The following is a 23,975-nucleotide window of genomic DNA, read 5'->3' on the forward strand; positions in this document are numbered from 1 at the left end:
ATGTAAAATAAATATTAAAAAGGGAAGGCAAACCAGGAATCTCTAAACCTTGTAAAGTGATTTACAAATGTTATAATGCTATTCAACATTTACTCCAGCCATATTTTACCTCTCAAATATATTCAACATTTCCCCCTTTTTTGCTAAAATCTCACACAACTTTTACCAATTTGCCTTCCTAATCTTAATTCTCAAAGTCCCCTCCCAATATAGAACCTATGTGGACCACCTGCTTAAGTGACTCCTTTCCATCCAAATGAATATTTCCCACCAACCTGCTTTGATTTTGAGTACCTGGCTGGGCTTTTATACTTCTGGTAGTTTGGACAATTTTGGCTTGGTTTATTGTCCCAGAATCATCTTTTCTGTAAGGTTCCTAGTTAGAGTTTATAAAATGAAGAATTGGTGAGACATTTGGAGACTGAATTCAGGTAGAAGTAATCCATCACTCTCTTATGGTGACCGTGGTCAGTTGTTCTGCCAGGCTTGCAGAGGTACCATTGGGTTTCTGTCCCCACTCTCTTCTGCTCTGTGTCCAGATCTTCTTCACAGATGCTGACCTTCACAGAGGCTCCAGGTCCTCCAGGGGAAGCTTGGCAGTAGATGGCAGCTACATAGAAACAAAGTTTTCTATAGACCATTCCACAAGCTTTTTTTGTTTTTTTAGGACTATTTTAGCCTCTGGACAAGCTTTGCTTCTCAGATTGTCTGGTTTGAGGGAAAATCTATGATTCCCCAAATCTTTTCTGAACATCTACTTCCTATCTCATTCCAAAATTGTATGATATCTAATTCTTATCTTATAGCCCTTGATCAAAATGGATAGTGTTTCTGCATCTCTGATTAAATTCGGATCATTAAAGTCCCTAAAGTGGAAGAGACCCATCCCATCAACTAAACTGATTAGCTCAGGATGACAAAAATAAGCTCCTTTTTTTGCTTAACCCACTCTTCATTTAGTGCTTTCTATTATTTACAGCTAACATAACTAATATATGAGCTCTCTTGACACTTATCCTAAGTAGTAGAATTGCCCTCAACACCAAAATTATCCTTATTTTATCCAGGTTAAGGGGGATGTAAATCAGATCCAATTTCATAGAATTGTCTACAAAGATTACAAACTCTGCCTGCAAGAACAATACAGTAGTATCCATTTTTTCTTACTGCTATTTCCCCAATATTTAATAACAACAACAAATATATATATATGTGTGTATATATACATATATATATATATATATATATATATATATATATAGCAAGCAGTGTTGATGAGTTTGATATGGAGGGAAAATCTAAAATAAATAAACCTTGTAGGTTGAGAGTCTACACGTGTTGGGGAGCACCTGGAAAGTACATCATTATTGACGGGAGCAGTGCAGGTACCTCTAAATCAGCGGTTCTCAACCTTCTGGCCTTTTAAATACGGTTCCTCATATTGTGACCCCAACCATAAAATTATTTTCATTGCTACTTCATAACTCAGGAAGGATGTCTGGAATGATGTCCAGAAGACATCTAATCTAATTAGCATATTACCCTTTTATTATTATAGATAATGGACCCCTTTCAAACATAGACTTTTTTTTTTAAGGGTAAAACATAAATAATTTAGTAAACTATGGTAAATATTTTACACCCCTAGGGTAACATTTAGCTGTTGAAAAGGTAATTCATTCTATGAACCATTTAAACATTAAAGTGCTAATTTTCAATTGCATTTCAATAGCCTAGGGATTAAGAATTAATTCATATAATAAGTCCCATTGAAATTCCAAATTAGAAGTCACATTCCCTAAAGCCATGGTTTTTACCCAAATGTCCTGGGGAGGAGTCATAAATTGCAAGAAGTTTATAAATCCATGCATGTACTAGACTTTATCAGAATATTTAAAATATATCTAAAATATTTTTATTTGTATTTAAATCTTTATTGTTGAAAGTATTACATATGTATCCTCTTTTCCCCCACTGGCCCTTTCTAGCCTGCCCCTGCCCTCCACCCCAGGCCTTCACCACCCTATTGTCTGTGTCCAGGGGTTATGCATACAAGCTCTTTGGTTAATATTTTTCCATCCAGACCTGCCTTCCCTCTGAGACTCCTAGTATATTTTAATTGCTATTTTAAAAATGCATGTGAAGTCTATATTTGATTAATAAATGTCACACATATTTAAAAATTACTAGAATCATACTGCCATTCTCCCTTCATCAGTACATACCAAAATCAGAGAGAAGCCATCTGTGTCTCTACAATAAAAATCATTGAGAATTAAAAAAAATAGATGTCATGTCCAACTAAGTCGTCCTCCCTCAAATATTCTTACTGAAATGTCAAATGCAGTATATACATAGATGAGAGATTCTTTAACAGCATTGAGAAATAGGAAAGGACACCATCCACCAACCAAAACGTCAAACAAGCCTATGAAAATATAGTGCAAATGATGGAGGGACCTGGAGGGTAGCATGCTAAGTGAACTAAGTCAGTCAGAGAAAGACAAGTATCACATGATCTCACTCATATGTGAAATCTAATGAACAAAATAAACAGGTGAACAAAATATATCAAGAGAAATAGATGCATGTGGGAAGAGACCAACCAAAGAACTTGTATGCAGATATGCATAACCCATGTGATATGGACTTTTTGGACTGGAACCTGGATTCTGTGTCCGCTGGAACCGAAGAATGAATCCACAGACAGAAGGTGGTATAGCAAAATAGAGATTTATTGAAGAAGTACAGACTCCCACCTGGGGAGAAGAAAGGAGTCCCACAGAACTGACTCCCATGTAGGGAGGGGGAAGAGGCCCACTGAGTTCCTTTTCCCTATGGCTTATAAAGGCTGCAGATCCTGGTGCCTTGATATCCACTCTGATTGGTCAATCTTCCCTTAGACTGGTTACTATAGTAACTCCTGGGCTCAAAGGTTGAACCTCACATGGGACATATGAGGTTCTCCCCCCTCCCCCTTCCTTATTGTTTTCCTATTCCCTTTGGGCTTTCTTCTTCTCCTTCTGGATGAAGGGCTTCTTTCTCTCTATTTTGTAAATATAGACCTTTTGCTGTTCCCAGCTCCTTCATTCTATGGAAATGTACCTGTTGCAGCTTTTCAGCTCCTCTATTCTATGGAAATATACCTTCTGCTGCTCTGCAGCCCTGTGCTTCCTCCATGGTCCCCTTAATTTCCAAAATTTCTAAAACTTCCTAAACCTGTTCTATCTTACCCTTAAAATTGCTGTTTCACATGGACACAGAAAATAGGGTGGTAAAAGCCTGGGGGTGGGGGGAGGAAGAGTAGAAGAGGTCAATGGGGGGAAAAGAGGACATATGTAATACTTTCAACAATAAAGATTATATATAGTTGCCTTTTTCTTACTTTGTTTTGATTTTCTTAAAATAATTCCTATCATGAGGCCTTCATGGAAGCAGGGGCTCTCCCTTTTTATCTAGTGAAGATTAGAATATCCTAAAATATATGCTGAATATTTTTTTAAAACAATTTATGTATTTAAACTTCTGTTATTAAAATAAGTTTACTCAAAAACATTAAGGTCACACCTCCCACCTTTCAGAGGTAAAATAAGCAAAAATTAAGGATTAAACATGCTTGGTCATCATAATGGGTGCATATAATAAATATGTAAATCTAACATTGTATTTATTTTTCCAAATTCCTGAGATATTTTCAAAAAAGGACCATATATTACTTTTAAAAGGCTAGAAATAATGCATACCACATCATCAGGATTCAGTGCAAACAATGTAACATTAATAACAAAAGAATAAAAAAAAATCAAACCATCTGAAATACCAAAAAGATAAAAGCTCTTGTACATATTATCTGGGTCAAAGAGGAAGTGATTATGGTAATTTTCATCTATTTTGAAAATTACAAGAATGAGTTCCAAAAAAAGGAGAGAGAAAATAACACATTGACATACTTCACTGTACTGAAATGACCAAAATTAAATACAATTAGTATAAAGGGGGTAGTTTCCCTAATTTAAAAGAGAAAGTGTGAAACAAAATTAAAAGAAAAAAGAAAAGCTCCACACTATTATATAGATACAATGTTATTTGGATCAAATCAACGAAGGACATAAGAAATTGACATATAGCAGATGTCAAAACACTTTTTCTAGAAAGGATCAGTTTAAGTTTTCAAAGTCATATGCTCCTAATTGCAGCAACTCAACTCTGCTGTGTAGTCTCAAAGCAGTCATAGGCAATAAAGGTGTGAGGTTTTGTTCCAACAAAAGTTTATTTATTAACACTAAAATTTAAATTCGGTAAAATTTATAATCACAAAATATTGTGTTATATTGCCATTTTCAACCATTTAAAAATATAAACATGTCAAAACCACTCCCCAAGGAATACCTTTCTATTTATTTGTGTCTTCTTCAATTTCTTTAATCAATATCTTTGAGCTTTTAGTGTATAGATCTTTTACATCCTTGGTTAGATATAGTCCTAAGTATTTTATTGTTTATGATGCTACTACAGGCCCAGTGTATGAAATTTGTACACTCGGGGGGTCCCTCAGCCCGGCCTGTGCCGTCTCACAGTCCGGGAACCCTCGGGGGATGTCTGACTGATGGCTTAGGCCCACTCCCCAGTAAGACATCCTTAGTGCTGCTGCGGAAGTGGGAGAGGCTCCCACCGCCATTGCACTCGCCAGCTGTGAGCCCGGCTTCTGGCTGAGTGGCACCACCCCTGTGGGAGTGCACTGACCACCAGGGGACAGCTCCTGCATTGAGAATCTGCCCCCTCGTGGCCAGTGCATGTCATAGCAACGAGTCATTCTGCTGCTGGGTCGATTTGCATATTAGCCTTTTATTATAAAAGATAGTTTTGATAGGATTGTTTTATTTTTTCAAATAATTTATGTATAGGAACACAACTGATTGGTACATGCTAAATTTGTATCCAGAATATTCAATGAATTTGATGACTAGTTCTAACAGATTTAGGATTTTCTATATATAAGATCATGTAATCTGCAGAGACAATTTTATTTTTGTTGTTGTTGTTACAGCCAATTGGCTTATTGTCTAATTTTATGTAGTTAAATTTCTACTTTCCCAGAGGAATTTATCCAAGTGCAACAGGTAGTTTTTGCTATTGCATATACACCTCCTAAGTAAATAATCAAAGCTATTTTATTGTGTAAAACTAGTTTGGTTAAATAATCAGCAGCTATTTCCTTGGTGGTGGAATTGGCAAATTTTCCCAATGTCAGGAGAGATTTATGATCATATATTCATTGGCATGTACACCAACAAGAGGGAAGAATATTCTCCTAATGGAGACAAGTCTGAATACCTCTTTTTTTATTTCAAGAAAAATGATTTTATGTATAATAATGTTACATGCAATAAACATTAATATTTCAAGAAAAACAATTTAAAATATAATATTACATGCTATAAAATTAATATTTCAAAAAAAGATTTTAAATGTAATAATATTACCAAAACTGTACTAACACAGTATAATATCACAAAAGTTGTAGGAAATATTAAAAATTTACAAATAACAGGATTACTTCTATTATATGCTAAAATATTTTTTTTCTCTGGCTCTATTTTGGTTCATCAGTGTATGATGTTCATTATATTCCACAAATGAGTGAGATCATGTGATTTGCATCTTTCTCTGACTGGCTTATTTAGTTTGGCATAATGCTCTCCAGGTTCATCCATGCTTTTGCAAATGGCAAGAGTTCCTTCTTTTTTTATAGCAGCGTAATAATCCATTGTATAGATGTACCACAGTTTTTTAATCCACTCATCTGCTGGTGGATACTTAGGCTGTTTCCAAATCTTAGCTATGGTAAATTTTGCTGCTATGAACATAGGGGTGCATCTATCCTTTCTGACTGGTGTTTCTGATTTCTTGATATATATTCCTAGAAGTGGGATTACTGGGTCAAATTGGTGTTCTATTTTTAATTTTTTGAGGAAACTCCATTCTGTTTTACATAGTGGTTGCACCAGTCTGCTTTCCCACTAGCAGCACACAAGGGTTCCTTTTACTCCACATCCTCACCACTTGTCATTTGTTGATGATAGCCATTCTGACAGGCGTGAGATGGTACCTCATTGTTGTTTTGATTTGCATCTCTCAGATGATTAGTGACTTTGAGCATGTTCTCATGTGTCTCTTGGCTTTCTGTAGGTCCTCTTGTGAAAAGTGTCTATTGAGTCCTTTGCCCACTTTTTTAATTGGATTGTTTATCTTCCTTTTGTTAAGTTGTACGAGTTCCCTGTAAATTTTGGAGATTAAACCCTTATCATTGGCAAATATGTTCCCCCATGCAGTGGAATTTCTTGTTCTATTGAGGGTTTCTTTTGCTGTGCAGAAGCTTTTTATTTTGTTGTAGTCCCATTTGTTTATTTTATCCTTAGTTTCATTGCCTTAGGAGCTGTATAAGTAAAGATATTGCTATGACATATTGCTATGTCTGATATTTTGCTGCCTATGGATTCTTCTAAGATTTTTATGGTTGCTCATCTTACATTTAAGTCCTTTATCCATTTTAAGTTTATTCTTGTGTATGGTGTAAGTTGGTGGTCTACTTTTAGTTTTTGTTTGTTTTTTTGCATGTATCTGTCCAATTTTTCTAGTACCATTTATTGAAAAGACTATCCTGACTCCATTGTATGCTCTTGCCTCCTTTGTCAAATATTAATTGCGCATCATGGCTTGGGTCACCTTTTAGGTTCTCTGTTTGTTCCATTGATCTATATGTCTGTTCTTGTGCCAGTACCAGGCAGTTTTGAGAACCGTAGCTTGGTAATACAGCTTGATATCTGGTATTATGATCCCTCCAACTTTGTTATTCTTTCTCAGGATTGTTGTGGCTATTGGGGGTCTTTTTTTATTTCATATGAATTTTTGGAGTGTTTGTTCTAGGTCTGTGAAATATTCCATTGGTATCTCTTTTTTTTCAATGTCCTGTAGTTTTTCGAGTACTTGGTTAAGTTTATTCTTAGGTATCTTGATTTTTTGTTGCAATGTAAATGGGATTTCTTTTTTTTTTAGTTTCTCTTTCTGTGAGATCATTATTTGTATATAAAAAATCCATAGATTTCTTGGTGTTAATTTTTTATCCTGCTACATTGCCAAATTCATTAAGTCTAATAGTTTTTTTGATGGAGTCTTTGGGGTTTTCTATGTCTTAGAGTGCCTGCCTTCTGAGCTCTATCCCCCGAGTCCCCAGTCCTGGCTTCTGCCATCATAGCTCCAGTCCACTTCACCCTCCCTCTGCCAGAGCACAAGTTGGGTGGCTCCACAGGGAATTTTGTGCATTGGCCTTTTAAGAGGGTGCCTGATTTTTCAGCTGTTGCTCTCTGGCAGATAATACCCTGCTGCTTTTCACAGCCAGATATGATGTGCGTACCCTCCTCAATTCTGGTGCTCTCTGTTGGGGGGCCCAGCTTGGGGATTAGATCCCAGAGTTCACAGTGGCAACCCCCATAGCTGAGATATCTCTCCAGGACTTCAGTTGCTGTCTGTGGGCACCCGGCCAGCCCTTTTGCGCATCCGCCCCTCCTACCAGTCTCCATGTGGTCTTCACTTTCAGTCCTTGGGTGTCATGGTTCTCTCCTGCGAGTTTTCGGGTGATTATTCAAGAAGATTTTTTCTGTATTTTAGTTGCAATACCAGTTTGTTCCTGAGAGCATGTCAGTATAGCATCCACTTACTCTGCTGTCATTTTTAATCTCTACTAGAGCATGTCAGTACAGCATCCACTTACTCTGCTGTCATTTTTAATCTCTACTTCATTTTGCCTACTTAGATGCCTTTAATTTCTTAATCTTGCCTGAGTGCTCTTGCTAGGAATTCCAGTACTATGTCAAATAGGAGTAGTGAGAGTGGGTACTCTTGCTTTATTCCTGATCTTAGAGAAAAAGTTTTCAACCTTTCACTGTGAAGTATGTTGTAAGCTATGGACTTGTCACAAATGGACTTTCTTAAGTTAACTATATTCCTTCTATTCCCAATTTGTTGCGAGTTTTACCCTAAAAGGATATTAAATTTTGTCAAATGTTTTTTCTGCAGCTATTGAAATGATATGGTGTTTATCTTTTATTCTATTAATGTGATTTATCATGTTTATTGATTTGCATATGATGAACTAGCTTTGTGTGTCAGGCATAATTTCTACTTGATCATGATGTGTAATCCTTTTAATGTCCTATTGAATTTAGTTTTCTAGTTTTTGTTGAGAATGTTTTTATCTATATTGATTAGGAATATTGATCTGCAGTTTTCTTTTTTGTAAAGTCCTATTTTTTGGCTTTGGTATAACAGTAGTGCTGGCCTTGTAAAATGACTTTGGAACTGTTCCCTCCTTTTCAATTTTTTTATAAGAAGCTGAGAAAAATTAGCATTAGTTCTTTAGGTGTTTTGTAGAAATTACCACTGAAACCATCTGTCTGGGCTTTTCTTTTTTGGGAGGTTTTTAGTTGTTTCTTCTCTTTACTATGCATTGATCTGTTCAGATTTCTATGTCTTCATGATTTACTCTTGGTATGTTCCTAGTAATTTATCAATTTCTTCTATATTGTGTATTTGTTGACATAGAATTGCTCATAATAGTTTCTTATGTTCCTTTGTTTTTCTGTGTTGTTTTTAAATTCTCCTCTTTCATTTATAATTTTATGTATTTGGTCCCCACTCCCTATTTTTATTTGTTAGTCTAGTTAAAGGATTCTAAATTTTATTAATAATTTTTAAAAGTGATTCTTAGTTTTGTTAGTCTTTTCTAATGTATTTCTATTCTTTATTTCATTTCTTTCTACTCTAAACTTTTGTACTTCCTTCTGAAACTGTAGAACTATTTTGTTCTTCTTATACTAGTTCCTTGAGATGTAAAATTAGATTGTTTATTCGATATCTTTATTTTTTCTTGATGTGCCTGTTACTGTAAACTTCTCTCTTAAAACTGCTTTTCATGCATCCCATAAGGTTTCATATTCTGTGTTTCAACTTTTCTCTCTCTCTCTTTCTCTCCCTCTCTCTCTCTCCATATTTACTTATAATTTCTTCTTTGATAAACTGGATTTCAGGAGGATGTTATTTAATCTCCATGCATTGTAAATTTTCCAGATTTCCTCCTATTATTGCTTTTTTGTTTGTTTAGTTGTATTTTATTGTGGTTGGTAAAGATATTTGATATAATTACTTCTTAAATTTGTTGAGATTTATTTTGTGGCTTAAAATGTTTCATGTGCTTGAGAAGAGTGTATAGTCTGCTGTTGTGGATGAAATGTTCTGTATATTTCTATTAGGTTCATTTGGTCTATAGTTTTGTTCAAATCCACTGTTTGTTGAGTCTCTGTCTACATGATCTACCTTTTTTTTTGAGAGTTGAATATTTAAGCTTCCAAGTGTTTATGGCTTGTTGTTTGTTTTTCTCATCTTAGTTCTATTATATATATATATATAGAAAGACAGATATAGATATTCATGAACATATAGCAGAAAAATCTATGAGATTTATTACATGATAAAATTGACATAATTATTGGGCAAAAAATGACTTTTTTATAAATGGTATTGAGACAAGTCTCTATTCATGTGGAAAAGAATGCTAGATTCCCATACAAATAAATACTGGGTATTTTAAATAATTTTAAAAACTGAACTTAATAGTAATAAAAATACAATAGAGAAGAATATATTTTGTGATCAAGGGATAAAAAGGACCTTTTGAGTGACTCATATAAAGGCATTAAGTATAATAAGAGAAATATTGTTAAACTTGATTACATCAAGAGCAGCTATATATATTCTGATACCTCTCCCTGAATGCCTCCCCCCCACTTTTTTTTTATTTTCAACATCAAGTGGATGGTTAAATGTATTAGTCCTTCTATCTGTTGGAAATGATAAAATACTGTTTTTTATATATTTAAAAAGCTACCACTCACAAAGTATACCATTCTAGTGGAATACTGAGAAAATATATTTGTAATACCTGTAACAGAAAAAGCATTGAATAATGAATAAGAAAGAGAAAAATAACTCAAAACAATAATGAACAAAGTATATGAACAAGCTAGTCCCAGAAAGGAGATCTAATTTATATAAAATATATAAAATAATCCTTTTTTCTCAGTGGAGATTTAGAAGTCTGGAATGTTATTTTTAAAGGTCCAGAGTGATATAAATCTATAAGAGTTGTCACTTTGGGTAAGGGTATGGGCATTAGGATTTGAAGGCATGGTCTTTATGTCTATCTATACTTTATAATAAAATTTAATTTAAAATATTTACGGAATTTGGAAGTAAGTATATAATGGGTTAACTTTGCTTTAAATTTTACTGGAATAGATAGGTGGAAGCAAAAGTTAAATTAATCTCACTATCTTTAGTTCAGTTATTAGAACTTTGTTAGTTTCCTTTATTTATATCATGCTTATTTAATTTCTTATGATCATTGATTCCTTGCACTGGTATGTGTGCATTTGTTTAAGTGGTCTCCTCTTCCAAGCATTATACATTTGATACAAAAAGACCTCCATCAGTCAATTTAGCTTGGACAGATTAGCTGGTAGCATCTGTAGGCAAGCAGGGGTCACTTTTGGATATCAAGTTGGATGAGGCCACCACCCAAACTCTTAGTTCAGGGTGTATGTCACTGGCTGGGCTCCATGGCCAGTTGGGCTGCTGTCTGTGCTCTGTGTTCACTGTGCTGCTGAGCGTGCTTACTAATTGGTCATGGCTGCTGGCTTTACTCGACATTATGATAGGGACACTAGATGGGCTGTGTAATCACTTTGGTCTAAAAAGGTTGTAAGCTGTGTTCTCTGGCCTGAGTGAGCAGAGGGTGGCATGAGTGGTTGGTGCGGGGGGGCGATAAAAGGCTTGAATCTACCATCACTCCTGGTCATGTATGCCTCAGGTTGTATTCCCTTACCATGTGGTGTAACTGTCTAGACATGCTCAGGTTGGGCCATAGGTTCTGTCTCAAAGTTGGAGGTGAGTTCACAGGCTTTGAATTATGATGGGGACACTAGATGGGCTGTGTAATCACTTTGGTCTGAAAAGGTTGTAGGCTGTGTTCTCTGGCCTGAGTGAACAGAGGGTGGCATGAGTGGTTGGGGGGAATAAAAGGCTTGAATCTGCCATCACTCCCGGTCATGTATGCCTCAGGTTGTATTCCCTTACCAGGTGGTATAACTGTCTAGACATGCTCAGGTTGGGCCATAGGCTCTGTCTCAAAGTTGGAGGTGAGTTCACAGGCTTTGATTCATGATCTGATAGTTCGCTGCCTGTGCTCTGCTTCAGCAAAAGATTGCTGGCCAAGCTCTTTAGTCGGGAAGAGTCTCTAGCTATATCCTGCAGTTGGGTGGGTCTACAGAATTGTCCACAGCTAGATGGAATCACTGGCTAGGATCCTTGTGTGGACAAGGTCACAGTCTATGTTCAGCAATCAGTCATGTTTGTATGCTGGATTCCGCTACTGGGTAGGTTTATAGGCTGGTATAGGGCTGGGCAGAGCTACAGGGTGGACTTCCAGTTTTCCCATGATGATTGTTCAGTCTCATTGGTTATGTGCAGCCAGAGTTGTTCAACAGTTGAGCAGGTCTACCGGTTAGGCTTCCTGCCTGGGTGAGTTTATAGGAGATTCCCAAAGCTGCCTGAGTTCTCTGGACTGGCTTCCTGAATGCGTGGGAGTAAAAGCTCTGCTCAGCAGTTTGACAAGACTGAAGATACGCTTGCCTGTTCAGGCAGAGCAGTAGAATGGATTGCAGCCGGGATGGCCAATTGACTGTGAACCCGAATAAGGAATAAATGCCAAATGAACTTTCTGGTCAGGCAGGGCCACCAGCTTGGCTCTGGTGATGGGCAGAGCTTCTTGCTGAAATCTCTGCTTGAGTTATGCTTTGGAAAGTTATACTATCTGCCAAAATCTGGGTGCTTGCTGACGTAAGCCCTGCCTCCTGGATATCTCTATCTGATCCCCAGTGGTAGAGTGCCACAGATCCCCCAGTGATCCCCGTAAGGCAGAGCCAAGTGGGCCTTAGGAAGCATCCTGCAACACTGGGAAAACTGTATATACACCTTGAGCTCTCTTTTACCACTGAAGAGACCCTGGGCCCAGGGTAACCCCCCTTCCCCAGTTCAGCTCTGTGGCAGCCTGGCAGAAGGGTGATGCAGTGATGTGAAGCCAGTCCTCCCTTTTAATGTGGTCCTTAAAAAAAAGTTTTTTTTATTTTTAATTTATTTCAGAGAGGAAGGGAGAGGGAGAGAGAGAGAGAGAGAGAGAGAGAGAGAAACATCAATGATGAGAGAGAATCATTGGCTGCCTTCTGCATACCTCCTACTGGGATTGAGCCCACAACCCGGGCATGTGCCCCGACCAGGAATTGAACTGTAGCCTCCAGGTTCATAGATTGAGGCTCAATCACTGAGTCACGCTAATGTGGCCCTTTTTGTTCTCTGTATTCCAGACAGGTACTTCAGCTTCACACCCAGGCACTGGGATTTTCACAATGGTGCTTTGTCTTTGTATAGTTTCTATTTAGTCTTCTTGCGAGAGTGACTGAGGTCTGGAATGATCTCTGTTACCATCTTGATAATGTCACTAGCAATTGATGTCCTGTACTTTATATAAATATACTCTATGACCAAGCATGGCACAAACACAATCTTTTTGTTTTTATGTTTGCTTGTTTTCTCCTTTTTATTGGCCAACTTTTCTAACTGAAAGGAGTAAGTCCTAAGGATGACAGTAGACTGAGAAAAAAATATGATATACTGAATTTCATTAATTTTAAGATGCTCATTCTCTCTCAAGTAGCACACATATTATTGATTTTTGTCTCATTATCAATCGTGTTTGCATTCTTTGTCAGCCAATTGGGAGTTCTGAAGTTGTTTTCAATGCCTGCACATGCACAGACTTAGTCATCAATTTCATTTTTCAATGTAATTGTTTTATATGCTTCATTGTTACCACATGTGTTGAGTTTAATTGCCATTTAAAGTGGCATCACAAAGAGAGCACTATGAGTCATTCATAAAATGAAATGTCTTTGATTATGCAAAAGGGTTCAGAAACATGTATTTTACATCAGTGGAACAGAATTTGTTGTTGGAGCAATGACAGTGACTCCACATTTTATTGTAAAGCAATCAAGTGCTTTGCAGAACCTAAGACAAGATGATACCCACAGTAGATGAAGCAGAATTCAAGTTTATTTCTGAGATACATGGAAGAATTGATTATTACACGACAAACAGTGCATCTAAATGTAAGTGGAATTTCTAACTCCCCTTGAATAGATTGTAGAAATTTCAAATAATATATACGTAGGCATATGTGATATATTATTGAGGCATTGAGTTATGGTTAAATTAACAAACTATTTTTAATTCTAAATAATACATTAACTAATGTTAGGTTTCATAATCAGCTGAGTAGTAGAGTTGATAAAATGTGGTAAATCTAAAAGCAACTGTGAAGTGGCCAACTAATGTTGAGTTAGGCAAAATAATACTTTCAATATAAACACAAATGTGTAAAAGATTGTCTTTTTCCCTTCTCCTGGATATTACTCAAAAGCAATAATTTTGGAAATTTTTTCAATTATTTTGTCCTAGAAATCCTTAATATATATACAAAAAAACTGGTTAACATTTTCTCTAGCATTATAACTTTTATGATTTTAATTCAGAAAAATGTACAGGGTACAAATAATATAAACAGAGACAAAAACTAGAATATCCAGTGTTGCATTTGATGATAGTCTATTATCTTTTCTCATTTTTTATTTTCTTGGTATACATTTGTTCATTCTTTATGTTATATAGGTTCTCTATTATTTTATCTAAATTTTTAAAATGGCCATTCTGAACTTTTTTCTTATTAATTCTCATAAATTTAATCAAGCCAATCACTATATAAAGGGTTTCTTAACCCAAGTTTCTGAGGGAAATATTTGCCTGAGTTCATGACCTGAGGCAACAACTAGACCCCTCCATGAGATCCATGTGGATTCACTTACTCACTTTGGGAAGAGCCAGCCATGTCATCCTATTATTTTAGTCTTCATGTGTATGCATGTCCCTACTTGGGTGAGCTGGTATTAAAGTAATAATATATTATATAAGTTATGAATATAAAAATTGTCATTAAAGAAGAATACCTTAGAGAATAATAGAATGGATAAAAAATAATGCTTCATATAGATATGAAAACTGGGGAAAGCCAAGTAAATGTTATGCAAGAAAAAAAGGACTGTATGTAGAGAAAGTGAAAGAGACAATTAATTTATGTGGATATACTTTATTTCTTGAATAATATTTTGTTAACTGGATGTGAAGAACTGCTGAATGGCTCTGGCTATGTACTTAAATAAATATAATGCTAACTACCTGACAATAGGAAAAATTGAAGTGAAATTTATAAACTAGATAAACAACAGAGAGGGAAGCTTTCTTAGAATAATGGAGTTGTCACTACTCTGTCAAATTTTCCCATATAAGTGAAGGTTTCTGAGGGAATACACTGATAGTTGAGGGCTGGGTGAGCTCAATCTGGTGGATAGATTTACAAGATTTTAATATAAGTGTCAGTCAGAAGCTACAGGTTTCTTTTTTCTTTTTTATAAGATTTCCCTGCATTCTAATACTAGACCTTCAATCAGTCATTTTATTAGAATATTTTTAAAAAGTTATTCCAATATCTAACATGATGTCAGCTATGCTACTTGAACTTGCCTTGGTCAAGTCACTTTGACTCTCTGAGCCTACATGCCTCATTGTAAGAGAGATGTTTCCCAGAAAAACTCTAATGCTTGTTATTATTTATCGTGCTTATAAACCTGTATTCTAGAAACAGTCTGAAAAAAGGCTGGATGTTGCTCAAAGTTCTTTCTTGCTCAATTTGTGTCCATCATTCCATTTCCCCACTGTTCAATTATAACCATAAAGCATTGGTGGAATCTTTGTGAGGTACCATGATCTTCTTGATGTAAGTTAAAATGGAAAAGGGGCTCAATAAAAACACATATAACCTTCCAGGATGAAATAATATAGGGTGGTAAAATGTACTTAATAATTGGTTTCAATAAAATAGGCCTCACATTTAGAAAATAAATTAAGTTGGATTGTTCACGCTTCACAATTTAAAATAAAGTAAAAAGGTATTATAAGTACATTACATACATATTTTATAATCTTAAAGTTGGTATGGGTTTGTAAAAGTATATTGTGAAAGCCAAAAAAAAGATCAATTACAATATCAAATTTTCATGTGTACAAAACAGAAACAAAATCAAAAGACACATTAAAAACACACACACAGGGAATAGACATTTCCACTATATGAAAATGTCCTAAAAGTACATGAAGTGCTTATACACATCAAATAGTGATTGATCCCCATAGATAAATGGCCTGGACATCATTTAGAATATTTTGATTGCAGACATAAAATGTCCAATAATAATATGAAAATAGTGTAACTTTTAAAAACAATAACACAATTGTTGACTATCAGCTTCAGAATTATAGAGCTTAAAAAGTATTTAGATTTGGTAAAATTATGGGAAAGTAGGCTCTTTACTATACTGTTATTGACCCCCAAAAAAATCAATCTAGTGTCTAATTATCACAGGTTCTATTCTTATTTCTCAAAGGAATTTGTAAGGCAAGCCAGAATACAGCTCTCCTGGACAGATGTCATACTCCATACAATGCCCCTGCTTCTCTCAAGAAACAGTTTTCTCTCTCAGCTTTATTCAAGGGAAAACAACAACAACAAAAATTAAATTAAAATGTTAAACAAAAATTCCCCAAAACAACTACAACAAAAACATAACATTTTACAGTGTTTAGAGTGTTAGGAAGGCCCTGCCCTCTAAATTCAGTAGTTGTGCCCTTACAGGTTTGAATCTTATCTTAGGTTAAAGATTATTTAATAAATCAGCATGACTAGGACTTTAAATGGTAATAGTTGAAAGAAAGAACATTCCATGGGGTGAATGGAAAAACATAGATTTCAGGAATCTTAGTGAGGCAAAAGCTAATAAAGAAAATAATACAGACACAGGAAAATAATACATACATAGTCGTAAAGCTTTGCTCTGAGCCTTTAAAATGGCATAAAACCCTTGAATTTTCAATGCCCGTGTTTTGTTCTGTTTTGTTTTGTTTTTTTCCTTTGCAGTAAGGGAATAACACCTGGTCCACCTAATTCAGAGGTTGTTTCAAAGACTGAATTACAAATGTGATAAATGTTGAAGGTGTTTTGTAACCACAAAGCATTACACAAATGTGACCAATTAACATCTTAGTGTAATTTATATTCAAAAAGTTCACACTTCAATTCAGCAGGCATTTCTTTTTTGTTGTTTTTTTCCTTTGCAGTAAGGGAATAACACCTGGTCCACCTAATTCAGAGGTTGTTTCAAAGACTGAATTACAAATGTGATAAATGTTGAAGGTGTTTTGTAACCACAAAGCATTACACAAATGTGACCAATTAACATCTTAGTGTAATTTATATTCAAAAAGTTCACACTTCAATTCAGCAGGCATTTCCAAAGATATATTCATAACCTGTTCTAATATAGAGACCATTAGAAATAAAGAAAGAAGGTATAATGTATTTTTCTTACTTTAAGAAATATTCATGCCTGGCCAGTGTGGCTGGGTGGTTGAGCATCGACCTATGAACCAGGAGGTCAAGTTCTATCCCAAGTCAAGGGCACGTGCCCAGGTTGCGGGCTCGATCCCAGTAGGGAGTGTGCAGGAGACAGCTGATCAATGATTCTTTCTCATCATTAATGTTTCTATCTCCCTCTGACTTTCTGTCTAAAATCAATAAAAATATTTTAACAAAAGAAAAAAAGAAATATTCACCCTATTTCACAGCTCAATATATAACATCACAAAACTGATAACATTATGAAAAAACTGATTAAGAAAATGACTTTAAGGCTAAGATACATATCTGTTCATTGATTGGTTAGAAAAATAGTAAATTCTATTACACATCTGTAACTATGTTTTCTACACAAAAGCCTAAACTCAAGCTCCAAAGCTAAGCTCACCATTTTCATATGAATGCTTCCCCCTGAAGAAACAAAAAAATAAAACAAAGTATTGAATTCCTGATTATTATCTAACTAGGTAAATGTTAGTGGCATTAACAAGTTAGCTACAAACCTTACAAAAACTTACATCTGACCAACAAGTCTGAAGTCTATGCAATTCATCATTCTTTAATTCAGCTTATATGTCTTGGCTTTCTTAATTTAAAGTAGCATAAAACATTTCTGTTATGGAGAGAATGTTGTATGTGTCCTCCCCCAAACTGAAGCCCCATCTCCCCATGTGACTGTATTAGGACTTGGGGCCTTTGAGAGCTAATTAGGTTAGATGAGGTCCTGAGGATAGAGCCCCATAATGGAATTAATTCTCTTTTTAGAAGAGGAAGAGACACCAGAGCTTCCTCTCTCATCGATTTGAGATTATAGCAAGAAGGTGACTACGTGTAGGCCAGGAAGAGGGGCCCTCACCAAGAACTGATCTGCCAGAACCTTGATCTTGGACTTCGCAGCTTCCTGAACTGTGAGAAATAAATTCGGTGTGTAAACCACTCAGTCCATGGCATTTTTATAACAGTGATCTGACTAAGACAATTGCATTCAGTTTCCCTGAATGGTTTTTGAATTTTAATCTGTTCTCTACAGGACTGCTGGGATGATTTGTTAAGTCACAAACATCATCTTTCATAGTTTTCTGCTTAAAACACTGCTGCAATTCCCCATTGTTTTAAGGATAAAACCCAAGCCCTCAAAACTGACATAAAAGAACTATCCTGAACTGACTCTGGGCAGTTGGAGGCCTCATCTCTGGTTATTTATCCAGACTTTTTTTTTTCTTCCTGTAGCCACTCAAAATTGCATAGGATCACTGTGTGGAGCTTCTGTCTCTCTCTGTGTGCGTGTGTGTGCATGTGTGTGCATGTGTGTGCTCCATGTGTGCCTACTCCTGTGCATGTGTGTGTGTGTGTGTGTGTGTGTGTGTGTGTGTGTGTGTGGAGTTGCAGAGTGCCCTTCCCTAGTCTTGCCTTTCCTGGCTCCAAATCCATCCCTTTGTACTGAATTACATTTTTCAGCATCAATCCCCTCTCTTATCACTGGAAGCTGTTTTTTTTTTCATATTCAAGTCAATATGAGTTTATTGCACCCACTTTCTGGCAGGCACTGTGTAGCACTGGTGATATGAGTCTGAATAAAGCAGGCATAGTTTCTTGCCTTCCTGGAGCTTAAAATGGGCCTGACCTTTCACCTTATTCTAGTAGCAATAACTTATTTCCATGTTCATATTCCTTGCAAGTAGATTTCTTTCTTTTTAAAAAAATATTTTTTGTTGACTTCAGAGAGGGGAGGAGAGAGAGAGAGAGAGAGAGAGAGAGAGAGAGAGAGAGAGAGATCAATGATGACAGAGAATTATTGATTGGCTGCCTCCTGCACGCCCCCTACTGAGGATCGGCCAACACTCTATCCACTGAGCCAAACCAGCTAGGATGCAAGTTGATTTCTTATTCCAGAGTGGCAGTCATGATGTTTTACTTGCTTTTTGGTCCACAGCAGATAAGGGGGATGTGGTAAGTAATAAAATATTCAATAAAGCTTTTATTGAATGAATATGTTTTATGATTTTGTCAATTAAATTGTTAAGGAAGTCTATATGAAATCGGAGTGTGCTCTCATAGTTAATTTAGATAGTTAGAAGAAAGGAATACATTGCAGAATGAGGATACTACTGCTCTTTAAGGCCTGCGTGGCAATAAGAAGGAAATTAAGTTCTCTAAATTTCAGTTCCACCAACTGTGAAATCAACGTAATAATATCTACCTTATTAAAGTATTCAAAACTGCACACCTAAAGAGCTTAGCATAACACCAGATACATACTAAACAAACAAATAATGTCAGCAGTACTATTATTTAAGGTGTATCCATTCTCTGTCTGGAAAGGTAAAAAGGGATGAGCTACCCTAGCCAGTTTGGCTCAGTGGATAGAGTGTCAGCTGTGGACCAAAGGGTCCTGGGTTCAATTCCGGTTGAGGGCAAGTACCTTGGTTGCAGGCTCCTCCCTGGCTTGCCTGGGCCCTGGGCAGGGCTCATGCAGAAGGCAATCAGTAGATGTGCTTCTCTCACATCCATGTTTCTCTCTGTCTTTCCCTCTCTCTTCCATTCACCCTAAAAATCAATGGAAAAATATCCTCAGATGAGGATTAACAAATCAATCAATCAATCAACCAATCAATGGGATGAACTAAATAATTTATGTGCAAAATGGTATAGCACTTGATGCAAATGATAATTGCCCCTGTTCTATGTCAACCTGTCAGGCAGTAATGTAAAATTTCACTAAAAATAATTTGTAACTGAATGTAGATGTGAGCAATTAATATTTATGTCTACCTTTAATTACTGTTTATAAGTTATAGAGTTAATAAAGTTTACAATTGAGCATATTAGATTTTCAAAAGCTTATGTGTAAGCACATGTTACTAAAGTTTAAGTGATTTCTCATAAATTATTAACTCTAAAAACTTAAAAAAAACCTCTTAAAAGACCTAAAGTGATTATTGGAGAAATGTCATAGTTAAGGAAACTAGTGTGTTTTTTGTTTTTGTTTGCTTTTTAACTGAAAGGCTACTATACATCAGACACACATGGTCCTCAATCCTTTATGTGTGTTGTTGCACATAAACTTCAAAAGTAAGTTATAATCTAAGGAAGAAATAAAAACACTTAATAACTATTTGAAAAGGTGCTCGATAGTGTTAGCCACTAGGGATATGTAAGTCAAGACCACGATGAAATAATTCTTTGCACACACTAGAGTGGTTATATCCAAATTCTGGCAAGAAAATGGAAAAATTGGAACCCTTGTGCACTGCTAGTAGGAATGTAAAATGATTCGGAAAACAGATTGGCAGTTTCTAAAAAGATTAAGCAGAGTTACCATAAGACTAAAAATTCATTCCTTGTTATAAACCCCAAATAATTGAAACTGTATTTTCACAAATACATCACACACATAATACACACACACACTCACTCACAAGTTGTACACAAATGTTCATAATAACCAAAAAGCAAACACCAACCCGAATATTCATCAATTTCTGAATGGGTGAAAAAATGTGATATATTCATAAAATGATATGTTATCTACAAAATGTGATGAAGTGCTGAGACATGCTACCATGGATGAACCTTGAAAACATTTTGCTAAGTGAAACATGTTAGTTGTGAAAGGCCACATATTTGATGATTTCACTTAGATAAAAAGTCCAGAATAGTAACATATATAGAGGTAGAAAGTAGATTAGAGGTTACCCAGTGCTGGAGGATTGGAGAAAAATAGGTAGTGATTTCTGATGGGTAGGGTGCTTCCTTTGGAGATGATCCAAATGTTATTAGATTGATTGTGGAAATGGTTGCAGATGCCTCATATTCTGAAAATTTAGTAAAATCCATAAATTTTTATTCTCAGTGCATAATTCTCAATTTTGTCCTCATTCTCAATAAACACAAACCTTAAAATATTTATTGTTCCCCAAAGCCCTGTAAACATTAGGATGACATAGGTTTTGAGGCCAACTAAACTGGGGTCTGAATTCAAGCCCTGACCTTACTAGTTGAGTAAATGCTCTTTAAAGTTTAGGTGTTCTCATCTTTGAAATGTCAATAATGATGATGGTCTCAAAAGGCTTTTTTGAGTATTAAATAAGGTAGTGTATATATAACGTGTCTAAATTTCCCCCCCAAAAAAATATTTTCTTCTTTTTCCTCCATTTTAATTATCTTATTTCCACAATTGAAACATTTACTCCATTATTACTTTTAAGTACTCAACTGGCTCCCTTGATAAAGGAATCAAGTACTCAGCTGGCTCCCTTGATAAGAAACCAAGATTTGAAAATGTAGGGGACTCATGTTTGCTGTGCTCATCACTCTGAAGGTAGTGTAATATAACGTGTCTAAATTTCCCCCCCAAAAAAATATTTTCTTCTTTTTCCTCCATTTTAATTATCTTATTTCCACAATTGAAACATTTACTCCATTATTACTTTTAAGTACTCAACTGGCTCCCTTGATAAAGGAATCAAGTACTCAGCTGGCTCCCTTGATAAGAAACCAAGATTTGAAAATGTAGGGGACTCATGTTTGCTGTGCTCATCACTCTGAGGCCCACAGTAGACTGTACTAATCAATCATCATACTTCTTCCTTCTGAGTATAGGTAGAAACTTACTAGTAGAACATGGCCCACGTTGGCAGGAGTTAAATATATATTTTTAACCCTTTATTGGATTCTTATAAGAAAGGTTCAAATTCATACTAATGGCCACAAAAACATGCTAGTTATATCTACAGTCACTTCTGGAGAACTATACTCTTTTATTTCCTAATGCATGTTTGATCTTTTCATTTTAGTCCTCATCAGTTAGGAGCTCACACCTAACAAAAACAACAAAAAAGCGAAGGAGAACCCAATGACATAGAATAATTTATACATATATGTATGTATACACTTACCACATGCACAAACAGATACTAATTGTGTGGCAAATGTAATTTTGTGCTAAGATGACAAAAAAGAACAAAATACTAATTAATTTTAATTTCTAGATAAACTAAATAAGAAAAGTTAATGTGAACTTGGGAATCAAGTTGGAAGGACTCACAAAATATAGACTGTGAATTAGATAGGTCTTCTATGGTTGTAACGTATTTTTTAAAAAGATGTTGACATTCTAAGCTATGAGACTTGCATGAGCAATGGATAATGTTAGCATAGGTAGCTAAATATGAATAAGAAGGAAGCAAAAGGAATTGGACATTGTTGAGCCTAATGGGCTGGGACACTGAGCCTGTTTGCTTCTCCAGGAAGCTACAGCTTTAACAACCTTCCCTTCCCCATGTAAGGAGCAGCCTCCCGTACAGGTTTGTGGAGCAGGGAGCAGTGGTAAGTAAACGCATGCGCAATAGAAGTCAAATGGCAGAGGGAGGTGCTTGACCATAGAGGCCTGCCAGTCTCACCTGGGAAAGGGATCATCTTTAGTGGTTGGACCCAGCAGACGCCCATGAAAGCTTGGGAAGTTGATTGGTTATCTTGAAAGCATTCCTGGTTATAATCCCAGGCGAACAAAGATGCTCTCTCTGGCTCACCCATTTGTTCACGCACTCTCTCTCCAGGGAGCAAGTGAGCATGCGGGTCTAGCAGCAACCAGGGCCCGCAGACTGTGGGGACTCCAAAAGACTAAGCTTTAATATAAAACAGAGACTCTGGCCCTAACCGGTTTGGCTCAGTGGATAGAGCGTCGGCCTGGGGACTGAAGGGTCCCAGGTTCAATTCTGGTCAAGGGCATGTACCTTGGTTGTGGGCACATCCCCAGTAGGGGGTGTGCAGGAGGCAGCTGATCGATGTTTCTCTCTCATGTCTCTCCAGGGAGCAAGTGAGCATGCGGGTGTAGCAGCAACCAGGGCCTGCAGACTGTGGGGGCTCCAAAAGACTAAGCTTTAATATAAAACAGAGACCCTGGACACTGGCCTTTGTTTTGGTCTTGATGAAGACAAGGTTGGACCTTTCCCATGGCAGGACAGACAAAGATGGGGCATTGGGAATCCAGGAGGGCAACTCCTTTGATTTAGGATCACAAATAAAACATCTTGTCACACCACAATCTTCTGTGCCTGGGTCCAGGAAATGCTTTTCTCTGGACCCCGTGGAAGAGTCTGATTTTCACCGATAATAATAACCCTAAATAGGGTAAAGGGGGGACCAGAATGGATCGAGAGTCTGAGGAAATGTTTGGGTTACCCAAATCCTGGGTATCCAGATACAAATGTGCAGTACAAACTGAAGATACTGAAGATAAGTTATGATTTATCTCCATTTAAGTGGTGAATAAAAAATCCTGTTTATATGATTTATGGAGTCTGAGAAATGCACATTTCCTTTTGGAGAAATAACAAATGAGTGAGCACTTTGATCAAGAGGAACATTAATTTAGGAAGAAGATACACTTGATCTTGTACTTAATCAAGAAACACATTTCCCTAGATTTAAAAAAAAATGAATCCAAGAGAATTAGGAATGCAGAAAGGTCAGAGCAAACCCAAGGCACTTTATAAAAATGGCAAGCTCAGCAGCCCTATGCAATGCCTACTGTTTCCACAGCAGAGTTCTGGATGGCCTCGGGAAGACAAAAGACAGGAGGATCCTACTTTGTTACTATTTTACTTTAAAGTCAGCAATGATAATTTTTATCTAAAGCTGAGGTTTCAAACTTTTTAAGCACTTCAGGCAGAATTTCTAATCCCTGACACTCTAAATATCTTTTGCAGGATGGGTCTTTGTTCTGAGGGCCTGTCCTGTGTATTGTAGGATACTTAACAGTATCCTTGATCTCTACCACTAAATGCCAGTTGCATGCATACCTCCAGTTGTGAAATGTCTCCATATATTGACAAATTTTCCCAAGGGGGTGGGCAAAATCACCCCTAGTTGAGAATCACTGACCTAAGACCTATTCCCATCCTCCCCACCTCAGAAACATATCCTATAGAGCAGAAAATAAAGCAGAATAGTTCTTAGGATACAGCCACACACATGTTCCTTTCACCACCTAAATGCCTTAAGAAAGGTATACTGCCCAGTTCTTTGCCTCTCGCATCCTCCCCACCTCAGAAATATATCCTATAGAGCGGAAAATGAAGCAGAATAGTTCTTAGGATATAGCCACATACATGTTCCTTTCACCACCTAATGCCTTAAGAAAGGTATACTGCCCAGTTCTTTGCCTTTCCATGAGTCTATTACAATTCAGTTCCGATCCCGATTCCTCCTGAAGCCTTTGCTGATAAGACTATTTCAGTTACGTGTCACGGCTCTTTTTCTTGTCACTTATACTTTT

This window comes from Myotis brandtii, unplaced genomic scaffold (assembly GCF_000412655.1).
Source record: "Myotis brandtii unplaced genomic scaffold, ASM41265v1 scaffold850, whole genome shotgun sequence".
Classification (NCBI taxonomy): domain Eukaryota; kingdom Metazoa; phylum Chordata; class Mammalia; order Chiroptera; family Vespertilionidae; genus Myotis; species Myotis brandtii.